This window comes from Etheostoma spectabile, chromosome 21 (genome assembly GCF_008692095.1).
Source record: "Etheostoma spectabile isolate EspeVRDwgs_2016 chromosome 21, UIUC_Espe_1.0, whole genome shotgun sequence".
NCBI classification, from domain to species: Eukaryota; Metazoa; Chordata; class Actinopteri; order Perciformes; family Percidae; genus Etheostoma; species Etheostoma spectabile.
In genome coordinates, this window is record NC_045753.1 from 14,113,866 (window position 1) to 14,125,702 (window position 11,837).

The 11,837-nt window shown below is 41.1% G+C and overlaps 5 non-coding genes and 1 pseudogene across 5 annotated transcripts; all 6 read left to right on the plus strand.

Annotated features, from left to right (window-relative positions):
* Window positions 1-222: 222 nt before the first annotated feature.
* Window positions 223-310, plus strand: LOC116671838 (uncharacterized; annotated as a pseudogene).
* A 549-nt stretch (window positions 311-859) lies between these two features.
* On the plus strand, window positions 860-968 carry LOC116671827 (U5 spliceosomal RNA). Its single transcript, XR_004327380.1, has one exon. It is a non-coding gene; the product is annotated as a U5 spliceosomal RNA (small nuclear RNA).
* A 678-nt stretch (window positions 969-1,646) lies between these two features.
* Window positions 1,647-1,762, plus strand: LOC116671824 (U5 spliceosomal RNA). Its single transcript, XR_004327377.1, has one exon. It is a non-coding gene; the product is annotated as a U5 spliceosomal RNA (small nuclear RNA).
* A 1,764-nt stretch (window positions 1,763-3,526) lies between these two features.
* LOC116671826 (U5 spliceosomal RNA) lies at window positions 3,527-3,636 on the plus strand. Its single transcript, XR_004327379.1, has one exon. It is a non-coding gene; the product is annotated as a U5 spliceosomal RNA (small nuclear RNA).
* A 476-nt stretch (window positions 3,637-4,112) lies between these two features.
* On the plus strand, window positions 4,113-4,221 carry LOC116671836 (U5 spliceosomal RNA). The gene has a single exon (XR_004327388.1). It is a non-coding gene; the product is annotated as a U5 spliceosomal RNA (small nuclear RNA).
* Window positions 4,222-5,133: 912 nt separating this feature from the next.
* On the plus strand, window positions 5,134-5,246 carry LOC116671823 (U5 spliceosomal RNA). The gene has a single exon (XR_004327376.1). It is a non-coding gene; the product is annotated as a U5 spliceosomal RNA (small nuclear RNA).
* Window positions 5,247-11,837: the final 6,591 nt, after the last annotated feature.

An 11,837-nucleotide genomic window follows, 5' to 3' on the forward strand; every position in this document is an offset into this window, starting at 1 on the left:
TGCCCTGCTTAAGTGGGGCTTCCTGAATTGTGAAATATGATAATATACGATAACATTACGGAAGACGAAATATCATATAAGTAAGACCTGATCCAGCATCAATTCAGTATGCGTCTAGTCTATTAATGCATACTACTGTATTACTCTGGTGTTATTCACACCACTGGTGAGGCACGTGTCCCAAATCAAGTGACCGGCGTCTTCTTCATGATGAAGTTAGATTACTCTGACTTCTCTTCAGATCGTATAAATCTTTCGCCTTTTACTAAGATTTCCGTGGAGAGGAATTGCGCCAAAGAAAAGCCTACATGGCTAAACAATGCTAATTAAACGGGTGTTTTTCTGCATTAAGAGTCGCCAGTAATTTCTTTCTCGGTGTTTTTTGACGTGCACGTTATGTGGCTCAGATTGTCGAACAAGTCGATTTCACACCGAACCAGCACCGAAAGTTGTCTTGTCGCGAGCCGCTTACGTGGGGGTTCCTAATTGTGAAATTATAATATACGATACATTATGGAAGACGAAATATCATATAAGTAAGACTGACCAGCATCATTCAGTAGCGTCTAACAGGATCAGACGTGTATCCTCGGTCAGAGTCATGACGTGTGCCGTTAGATGCGATTCGTTTGTCTCCGTCTTTTATTATGACATAGTTCAGTGTGTTGGCGTGCGTGCGTGTTTTTTTTTTTCAAACTTCATGTACAGTTTATTGAAAGTAGAAACACCGCAGCAGTAAATTATTAATTCCGCAGCGTGGTTGTGCTTTTTGATTGTAAGGTGAACATGTGGTACATTTCGAAAGAGACGGATAGGTAAGATTTGTAGCATACATAGCCGGACGCTTAAACACAATCCCATCATTGCCTTCAGATCGTATAAATCTTTCGCCTTTTACTAAAGATTTCCGTGGAGAGGAACAATAAGAGTTTTAACTAATTTTTTGATGCCCTGCTTAACGCGGGGCTTTCCATAGTTGTTAAATAATAATTAGAAAATAATTGATCCATATGTCTGCTCATCATAATAAGTCTGCGAGATCATTTCAAGGGAAAGATTAAACTGGGTTCTGTATCTAAACATGAAACTGGCAGGTCTGATTTAAATGAAAAATGACAGAATTGCACAATTATCATAAGATGCTGTTATCGACGTTTAAAACTTTATTGACATGCATCTAAGTTGCTAAGAGTTTGGTGCAGTGTGCTAATTAAAAAAACAGAAAACATTCAGTCAGTACCCGTCAGTAGTTCACGCTTTATGTCATGAGCACGTGACAAATTGAACGCAGACAGTATGAAGATAATCCGTCAGTGATATTGCAGTCACTATGTTAATTGTTGTATTTAAAGTTAGATTCAATCAATAGAATTCAAACAAAATGGTAAATGAAACTCAAACGTAAATGGTGTCATTAACTCCCATCATGCCTTGCGTGACAACGTGAAAACAGGATCAAAGTTTATTTTTAATTACCACAGTTAACCCACTTACAAAGTACAAGTACGTTCATGAACGCAGCAGTGTATGTCCACAACGACTCTGTCTATTAATGCGTCTACTGTATTACTCTGGTGTTATTCACACCACTGGTGAGGCACGTGTCCCAAATCAAGTGACCGGCGCTTCTTCATGATGGAGTTAGATTACTCTGACTTCTCTTCAGATCGTATAAATCTTTCGCCTTTTACTAAAGATTTCCGTGGAGAGGAGCATAAAAGTGTTAATACTCAATTTGTTTGATGCCCTGCTTAAGTGGCTTCCTGATTGTGAAATATGATACTATACGATAACATTACGGAAACGAAATATCATATAAGTAAGACCTGATCCAGCATCAATTCAGTATGCGTCTACACAGGATATGACGTGTATCCTCGGTCGATGTCATGACGTGCGTTAGATGCGATTCGTTTGTCTCCGTCGTTTATTATGACATAGTTCAGTGTGTGTGTCGCGTGCGTGCGTGTTTTTTTTTTTTCAAAACTTCATGATCGATTTATTTGAAAGTAGAAACCGACACGCAGCAGTAATTATTAATTCCGCAGCGTGGTTGTGCTTTTTGATTGTAAGGTGAACATGTGGTACATTTTCGAAAAGAGACGATAGGTAATTTGTAGCTACTGCCCGCGCTTAAACAAGCCCATCATCATTGCGCCAGAAAAGACTACATGCTAAACAATGCTAATTAAACGGGGTTTTTTCTCATGTGGGCTTCCTGACTGTGAAAATATAAAAGATCGGTCATCTCATAGGTTTATAACACATAGTTCCATGTAAGTAAACAGATCAAGACGCGTATCCCCTGTCAAAAACATCTCTGTCCTGCGAATTATTTGTATTACTTTTATTATTAACATACACTACAGGCCACTTCTCATTTAATGCGGTTTTAATTATATTCATGACTATTTACTTGTAGATCATCACTGAAGGCATCAAACTGTGAATGAAAACATGAAATTATGTACTTAACAAAAGTGTGTGAAATAACTGAAAACATGTCTTGTATTCTAGTTTCTTCAAAGTAGCCCCCCTTTGGGTCAAATTACTGCTTTACACACTCTTGGGATTCTCTTGATGCGCTTCAAGAGGGAGTCACCTGAAATGGTTTCCCAACAGTCTTGAAGGAGTCCCCGAGATGCTCAGCACTTGTCGGCCCTTTTGCCTTCACTCTGTGGTCCAGCTCACCCCAAACCATCTCGATTGGGTTCAGGTCCGGTGACTGTGGAGGCGCAGCACTCCATCCCTCTCCTTCTGGGTCAAATAGCCCTTCCACAGCCTGGGGGGGGGGGTGTTTAGGATCATTGTCCTGTTGAAAAATAAACGATGGTCCAACTAAACGCAAACTGGATGGGATGGCATGCCGCTGCAGGATGCTGTGGTAGCCAGGCTGGTTCAGTATGCCTTCAATTTCTAATAAACCCCAACATTGTCACCAGCTAAGCACCAACACCACTACACCTCCTCCTCCATGCTTCACGGCGGAACCAGGCATGTAGAACCCATCCGGTCACCTTTCCCTCCGTCGCACAAAGACACGGCGGTGGAACCAGAGATCTCAACTTGGACTCTTCAGACCAAAGCGTCAGATTTCCTCTTATCTAATGTCCATTCCTTTTGTTTCTTGGCCCAAACAATCTCTTCTGCTTGTTGCTCTCCTTAGCAGTGGTTTCCTAGCTGCTATTTGACCATGAAGGCCTGATTCGCGCAGTCTCCTTTTAACAGTTGTGTTCTAGAGATGTTTCCTGCTATGAACTCTGTGTGGTATTCATCTGGGCTCTATCGAGCGTGCTGTTAACTTTGCAAACTTGGTGAAAACAGGATAAAGGTTTTGCTTCAATAACCACAGTTAACCACTTACAAAGTACAAGTAGCCTACGTTCATGAACGCAGCAGTGTATGTCCACAACGACTCTGTCTATTAATGCTACTACAGTATTAGCTACTCTGGTGTTTATTCACACCACTGGTGAGGCACGTGTCCCAAATCAAGTGACCGGCGTCTCTTCATGATGAAGTTAGATTACTCTGACTTCTCTTCAGATCGTATAAATCTTTCGCCTTTTACTAAAGATTTCCGTGGAGAGGATCAATAAGTTATTCCTAATTTTTTGATGCCCTGCATACCGGGCTTCCTTACATGTAAATAATAAAAGAGTCCAACTATGTATGGTGTTTGTATATTCTGGAAGATTAAGACCATCAGAACATGTGGTCTGCTTCATACCCTGTATGCGACAATTTATATACATATGAAGTAATCTGTCAGGTGATATTGCAGTCTCTTGATAATTATTGTATTTCAAGTTTGATTACATATATGACTTCAAACAAAATGGTAAATGAAAATGGAAATCAAAACGTGAATGGCGTCATTAACTCCCATCATGCCTTGCGTGACAACGTGAAACAGGATAAACGTTTTTTTTTAATTACCACAGTTACCACTTACAAAGTACAAGTAGCCTACTTCATGAACGCAGCAGTGTATGTCCACAACGACTCTGTCTATTAATGCTACTACTGTAGTACTCTGTGTGTATTCACACCACTGGTGAGGCACGTGTCCCAAATCAAGTGACCGGCGTCTTCTTCTGATGAAGTTAGATTACTCTGACTTCCTTCAGATCGTATAAATCTTTCGCCTTTTACTAAATTTTCCGTGGAGAGGATCAATAGAGGTTATACTCATTTTTGATGCCCTGCTCATTGGGGCTTCCTGACTCGTAAATAAAAGATCGGTCATCTTCATAGGTTTTTAACACATAGTTCCATGTAGAGTAAACAAGATCAAGACGCGTATCCCCTGTCAAAAACATCTCTGTCCTGCGATTTATTTGTATTAGCATTTTATTATCACAACATACACTACAGGCCACTTCTCATTTAATGCGTTTTAATGAATTCATGACTATTTACATTGTAGATCATCACTGAAGGCATCAGAACTGTGAATGAAAACAGGAAATTATGTACTTAACAAAAGTGTGTGAAATAACTGAAAACATGTCTTGTATTCTAGTTTCTTCAAAGTAGCCCCCCTTTGGGTCAAATAGCCCTTCCACAGCCTGGGGGGGGGTGTTTAGGATCATTGTCCTGTTGAAAAATAAACGATGGTCCAACTAAACGCAAACTGGATGGGATGGCATGCCGCTGCAGGATGCTGTGGTAGCCAGGCTGGTTCAGTATGCCTTCAATTTCTAATAAACCCCCAACATTGTCACCAGCTAAGCACCAACACACCACTACACCTCCTCCTCCATGCAAACAGTATGAAGATAATCTGTCAGTGATATTGCAGTCTCTTTGATAATTATTGTATTTGAAGTTTGATTACATATATAGACTTCGAACAAAATGGTAAATGAAAATGGAAATCAAAACGTAAATGGCGTCATTCACTCCCATCATGCCTTGCGTGACAACGTGAAGACAGTATAAAAGTTTATTTTTAATTACCACAGTTAACCACTTACAAAGTACAAGTACGTTCATGAACGCAGCAGTGTATGTCCACAACGACTCTGTCTATTAATGCGTACTACTGTATTACTCTGGTGTTATTCACACCACTGGTGAGGCACGTGTCCCAAATCAAGTGACCGGCGTCTTCTTCATGATGAAGTTAGATTACTCTGACTTCTCTTCAGATCGTATAAATCTTTCGCCTTTTACTAAAGATTTCCGTGGAGAGGATCAATAAGAGTTATACGCAATTTTTTGATGCCTTGCTCACGCGGGCTGCGTTACTTGCATAATAAAAATTACAATATTAATATGCTACATAATGAAATATAGTGTGTGTTCTGAACAACATTGCGGTGTGCTCCCTCCATCAGAAACACGTCGCCTGCCTTGAGATGCTATTTATTCACATCCCTTTTTTTATTTATCAGAACACACATCAAACAACACCTCTGTGTGGATGCGTGTCGATGCCAATATTCATAACTTATTGGCATGCAACTAAGTTGCACCAAGCATTCAGTCATACCCATTAAAAACCATCATCCCCCTCTCCCACAGACATACCAATTATACCCAGGACAAAAAAAGGGCAACCTACAAGTCAGTGCAGTCTGAGGGTTCAGTGCATTGTTTCCATAAGGTGCTGGTGTAGATTGAGGAGAGTAGCTGGATGGTCCTGCAGTAGGTGCTGTTGATAGAGCGGTAATGTTTGGATTTAATGGATTTAGTTGTGACCCTGATGGGGAGTCCCAGCAAGGGCTAGCAGGTGTGTGGGGTCTTCAACCATTTTCAGTCCTGTGCTCTGACTGTGTTACGTACATTTCTAAAATAGAAGTGAGTTCACAATTACGATTCCTGAAGCGTGCATGCAGTTTTGTGAAGCTGCCGAACCACACCTATGGAAAAAGTCCTGCACACATGGCAGCTCTGTAAAATTGCTGCAGAATAATTAGTCTCTGATGGGCTTTCTTATGTAGTATGGCAGGTTGTCATCCTATTTCAAATTGAGGACATTGTTGTACCCAGAAACTCAAAGCTGTCTACCCTTTCCAGCTCTACTCCATTTATGGTCCGTGTTAGGAGAGCTTTTTTGTTCCTTCAAAAGTCCAATTCCAGCTCGTTAGTTTTAGAGATGATTATGTCTGATGGGATCTGCCCAACCACTGTTGTGTCCTGTTGAGTGTAGTGAAGTAGAAGTTAAAAAAAAAAAAAAAAATAGCAGAAAATGAAATACTTAGACCAGTAGACCAGTACCTTAAAACTGGTACTGAAGTAGGCCTACAATTCTTACATGAATTACATTCCCCCCACAGTTACTAGTCTACACTTTGCTAATGACACTTATACTGATTAGTAGGATTATTTTTACAACCACTGTGAGTGTGGATATGTTACATTGTTGAAATGTTGTGGTACTTCAGGATATTGGTTTCAATCATTGAGTAGCCTGCACCAGTGTCTCCGAGTGCATTGCAGTTCAATTTCCTGCACTGACATATGCAGGAGCACACCGGGTGAGACAGGTCATTAGAAATGCAGTAGCCTAAGCCCTTTAAGTACGATTCCCTGCCGTTCCTCCCCGTTCGTCCCACAGCTCCTCCCAGTTAAAACGTGACACATCAGTTGTGTGACAGGTCACGTGACGGCCGTAGAATTGATCCGGAAGGAGGCAGGGAGGAGGGAGGGGAGGGGAGGAAGGCTGGAGGGGGTGGCGCTGCCGAAAACTGCGTCAGGTCAGCCAGAGACAGCCTGATTCATACGGGAGTCTGGTGATTCAGCTTCAAAATAAAGCAAAAAATAGTGTAGCTTTTAATGCCACTGTTTTTAACACGTGATCCTTTGTTTTGATACATAAATTACCACGGTTTTGCTAAGAAAAAACAACAACCCGATTCACATGATGGTGTGAGGTTGCTCATGACAAACCCACAGAGAATTGTCCCCCAACTCTACAGCTATATAAAGCTTTTAAGCTTGATTATGGTTCTACTGTTAAGCTCTAGTGCAACATTTTATATTAATAAACTCTGCCTACATTAAGCCACCGCCAACTGATTCGCTACAAAGCTATTTAACACTATCACTCCACAAAACTCTCGGATTGCTCAGCATGGCTATGTTCAGAAGAACCGCGTCGTCCGTTGACTTTCCCGAGCGAAACTCGAGTGCAGATAATTACCCCTTCTGAAGAGTCCATCATGTTTTGTTGATCCTTCGTATCCTCCTTGGCTACAAGCAACTGCTTGGAGGGGGAGTGGGGTGCGCAGTCACGGAAGGCTTGTATCGTTTGGACGCGGCGACATTTCGTTGTCATTACTTAGATTTTTTCATGGGAGACGAAACTTCTAGAGCTTTGAAGCAACCCCAATTATTCTTTTTACCTTAAAATAATATTTCCAAATTGTTTCAGTGGTTTATCAACTTGTAACAGGCTGAGCGGGACTTTACTCTGTTACTTCGGCCCTCTATCGGCTATAATCGCACTATGCATCTGCCAGTTTGGTTAGCGGCTCTGCAGTTTGAATGAGACAATTCTGATTCCAATCTGTAGGGGACCGAAGAGGAAAGGGCTTCGGTGTTATCTCCCGTCCAGAATGCTGTGTGGACTACCAACCGAGGAAGGTCGGCAGACCGGGAGGGTCGGGCAGACCGAGGAAGGTCGGGCTAGTCCAATGCAAACTACATTTACCCCTTCTCATTTCTGGGTTCTCCTTCTCCGTGAACATGAAATCAAGCAGAGTTTTACTTTTCCTTGTTACAGCTTTCTGACCGTGGTCAGAAAGTACAGGGAGTAGTCCACAGGTACATTAGTTTTTGCACCAAATGTATCGCAAGAAGTGTTGCAAAATCGAGGGCGCAGACTCCGTGTGTTGATGTGAAGAGCATATTGCTGCGACAGATTCGAGAGGTTGTATCGCTGAGTTGTGGTGGCTGGAAAAGTGATTGAAGTGAAAAACAAACAAATACGATTACAGATTATTTTTTCTACAAGCTCTCAAATCATATTCTACAAGTGCTCACATCTACACGAACTTACGTTTTGCACCATATTTACCTTCATAATCAAGCACTAAAAAGGTTTTCACGGGTTGCTGCTAAAAACTACCCTGGAATACAGCCCATATCTGAAAGATATGAATAAGGTCAGACATCGAGTAGGAAGTCGCCCATCTCGAGGCGGCACCAGCTTGCATTTTAAAATCTCGTTGCGCGCAATTGGATAACACTACGACCAATCACAGCAACACACGGGTGACGTCCTCCAGAGCCCCATACACTTACTCCCAGCAGAGCTAACTGGTAGAGTAAACTGTTGAGCTCGCCTCTGGCCCGACTATACATACAGAGATTGATCGGATATATGGGCATGGTTAGAGCAGCATTACTCAACGCCAGAGTAACTCGCTGAGCAAATTCAAATTGTGCTCTCGCGAGAACTCTGGATTTCTAGGTAGCTAAGAACTCAAACAGAGCCAAAATTAGAGTAACTGCTAATAGGTCCCCTGCATTAATCCTATGCCATTTATACAAATTAGGGCAATTTTAATATTATAAACAACTCTTAGTATTACCCAATACACTACAGCCTTTAAAATTACCATAAAATTCAATTAGCCACCCTCTAAACCATTTAAAACAGTAAACCAAACATAACTGGGGGAAATTGCGATTACCAGCTTTGTCCCAGACCCAATGTCATTGTAAGCTGTTTTATTCTGAATTAAACAATGCTTTCTTTTTTTTTTATTATTAACCTGGTGTGATTGCGTATTGTGAAGCATGTTAAAATACATACACTACAAGAAAACATTGGGCAGATGAAGTGGATGGACTCGTAATTAACCCTAAGTGTAAGAGGAGTGATGGGCTATTTATATGGTATGCATGTCAAAACCCTGTGATGCAAATAAAATGAAAATGAGCCAGCTTTTTCTTTCCTACATGTGAAAGCCAGACAGCTGGAGAGATTGTTGAAGATGGTGCATTTATTGTTATCTTATTTGCACATAAAAAATACAACTATGACGAAAGAAAGGCTAGAACATAATGATGCATGCACTTACATGTACTCGCATTTACATGAAGTAAGAATAAACATAATGCTATGATATTCTGACTCTGTTCTATTTGGATTAAATATTGATGGTCTTGTCTGTTGCAGTGCTGTATTGTTTATTTCCTTTTGATGCTTTATGCACCAATCACCAAGGCAAATCCTTGTGTTAACGTTACTTGGCAATAATTCAGATTCTGTGTAGGCCGAGTTAGATTTCACCACTGAAAAACTGTGTGTATTAATAGGGAACGTTGAATTCGTTGGTGCAATGGATCCTTTAGTGTTAATACATGCCTCTGAATCATTACAGGACACCATCTCTAAAAAGATCATTTTTGGTGTACGAAATCTTCTTTCTCACCGTTTAACCTCCATGTTGACGTGAATGTGAAGAATCCCCTCGAGATTATTAGGACATTTATAAACCCGGTACTAAGAGGGCACATAACATTATCAGAGACACTACGCACCCTCAGCACATATTGTTCACATTGTTACCTTCTGGCAGACGTTATAGGAGCCTGAAAGCCAGAACATCCAGACTTAAAAACAGTTTTTATCCACAGGCCATCAGGCTGTTGAATGACTCAGTCTACTGACATTTTTACTTGCAATCTAATCACCGTTTGCACTACACTGAATGTTTGCATTTGCTCAATGGCATATGCTTTTTATAATGTTTTTAATGTCTTGCTGCTGCATGCAATTTTATACTTGAATCTTTTAAATATATTGTGTGTATATTGTGTACTTTTTTATATTGTGGGACACGTTGCAACTTAAGAATTTCATTGCATGTGGTAAAATCTGTGCATATGACAAATAAATATCTTGAATCTTGAATCTTGAAGATTAGTGGCATCAGGTTTTGCGCTTAAACGTGATTTTATTTTGAAGCATCACCGGAAGTGGGGCGTTCCACTGGTTTTCTTTACGCTGGTTTGGAGACCATCCAGCTCGCCTGCATTCCTCCTCTCTCTAGCCTGACCGACAGAGACAAGAAAGAAAGGGGAGAAAACGCCGATTATTATTCTCAGCCGTGTTGGGTTTTTGAAGAACCGCGGAGTCGACTCCCACCGACTAGATACGCCCCCGACTAAATAACCACGTCAAGCCGGCTTCTTTTGGACCTACAGTAACGACGAAAAGGCGTTTTTTTTTCTTTATAATGACGGGACTTTGCCGTTAATGTGCATGTTTAGGTCAGCTATCGAAAAGCAGCTTTGTGAAACGCCTCACGGCGGATATCTCCTTTTTTTTTTTTTTTTTTTTTTTTTTTTTTTTTTAAATGAGGATTTGCAAGATGGCTGATGACAGCTACCCTAACAAGGACAGAAAAAGCGACGTCCCCTTTAAGATTAGAGGGTATATTTTTTTGTATTTCTATTAGTTTAATATATAGAAATATGTCTGCTTTAAAAAAGAATGACCGTATCCTCTAACCGTGCTTGTCGTTGATCTAGTGTTTGTCTGTAACGTTACCTGTGGTAGAAAATGGTGAGGTGACGTCTGAGGTAATTTACACGATTTAATCGAGATAAGGAATAGAAAAAATAATATGCTGTTGGCTAAAGGCTGAAGCGATGAAGTACTAGGTGGAGACCAAAACGAGGATAAAAGCTGGATTAAAAATACTAACAATAATTTTGGGTGAGGATATTTGATAGATGTGTCGGTGGGGGGGGGGGAACCAAAAGGCTCTGCAACAGCAGCCAACATTCCTGCGGATCCTAAAACCCTTTGTTTTGTGCGCAGAGCTCGACTCGACTATTAAACGATTAACTATGCAGTAACAGACTCGAACTGATGGCCCGGGTATGATTTTGGGTTTAATGAATTATAAGGCCTTTGTTGTCGACAGAAACCTGGTAGAAAAAGCCGAGGCCTAGTATACAGAAATGCGAGCTGTGCCACATAGCAGGCGTTATTCAAAATACTAATGTCGCTTTTATGTTCAGTTGAAGGCTGGATTAGCGGTGTTGTTAATCTGACTTGTGGAGCAGCATTGCTTGTCTCCTGCCGAACCGTCGCTGGTTGGATGTATAATTAAACTGCAGGTGGAGGCTCCTCGATACTTATTTAGATTCAGCAGCGGACAAAAGCAGTGCGCTGCGCTGTGATTATTGACGGAATCAAGCGTCCTTGACGTCCAGATAAAACAGATTCAGTTTTTCAACATTTTTTTTTTTTAAAAAGCTCTCTTTGTGTGAAACAGCAATCAGGGTGTGGACCGGAGCGGTCATTTTCTCGTGGTTTTCATGTTTCGTTTGTTGGTCTGATTTGGTCCACAGTCAATCGTAATCTGACGTTGAAGTGAAGGAAGCTTTCAAGGTAGCCTAGGCCTGAGCGGCCAGTCAGAGGGTACGGTGTCTTTTCATGTGCTACACAGAGATTTAGTCACCTCATGATCATATAAGGAATTGTGAAGGTATTGCGTTATCTGTGCTTGCTTGCATTCATGTTTACCTGTAGCTGAAAGGCTTTTAGCTTCCTGATGCCTAAAAACACACAGAGCTGTAAAGGCAGCCCCATTGTGTGTGTTTGTGTGTGTGAGTTAGAGGAAGGAAGCACCGTTTACTTTAATCTGTATAACGTCACCCCTGCTGTGTATGTTGAAATCACTGAGGTGTTGTCATCCTGCCTGAAGCCTTCTCTAATACATTTTCTGGAATTTGCCTTCACGTTCAGCAATAAGCATACTTTGTATCTGTCAGGAGTCTCCTTTAATCTGGTCACAGGTTGAACGCACAGACTGAGCGTTCGAGACGTCATCGGGCCTGTTTTTATATAATTTAAATCAGAGCCGTTT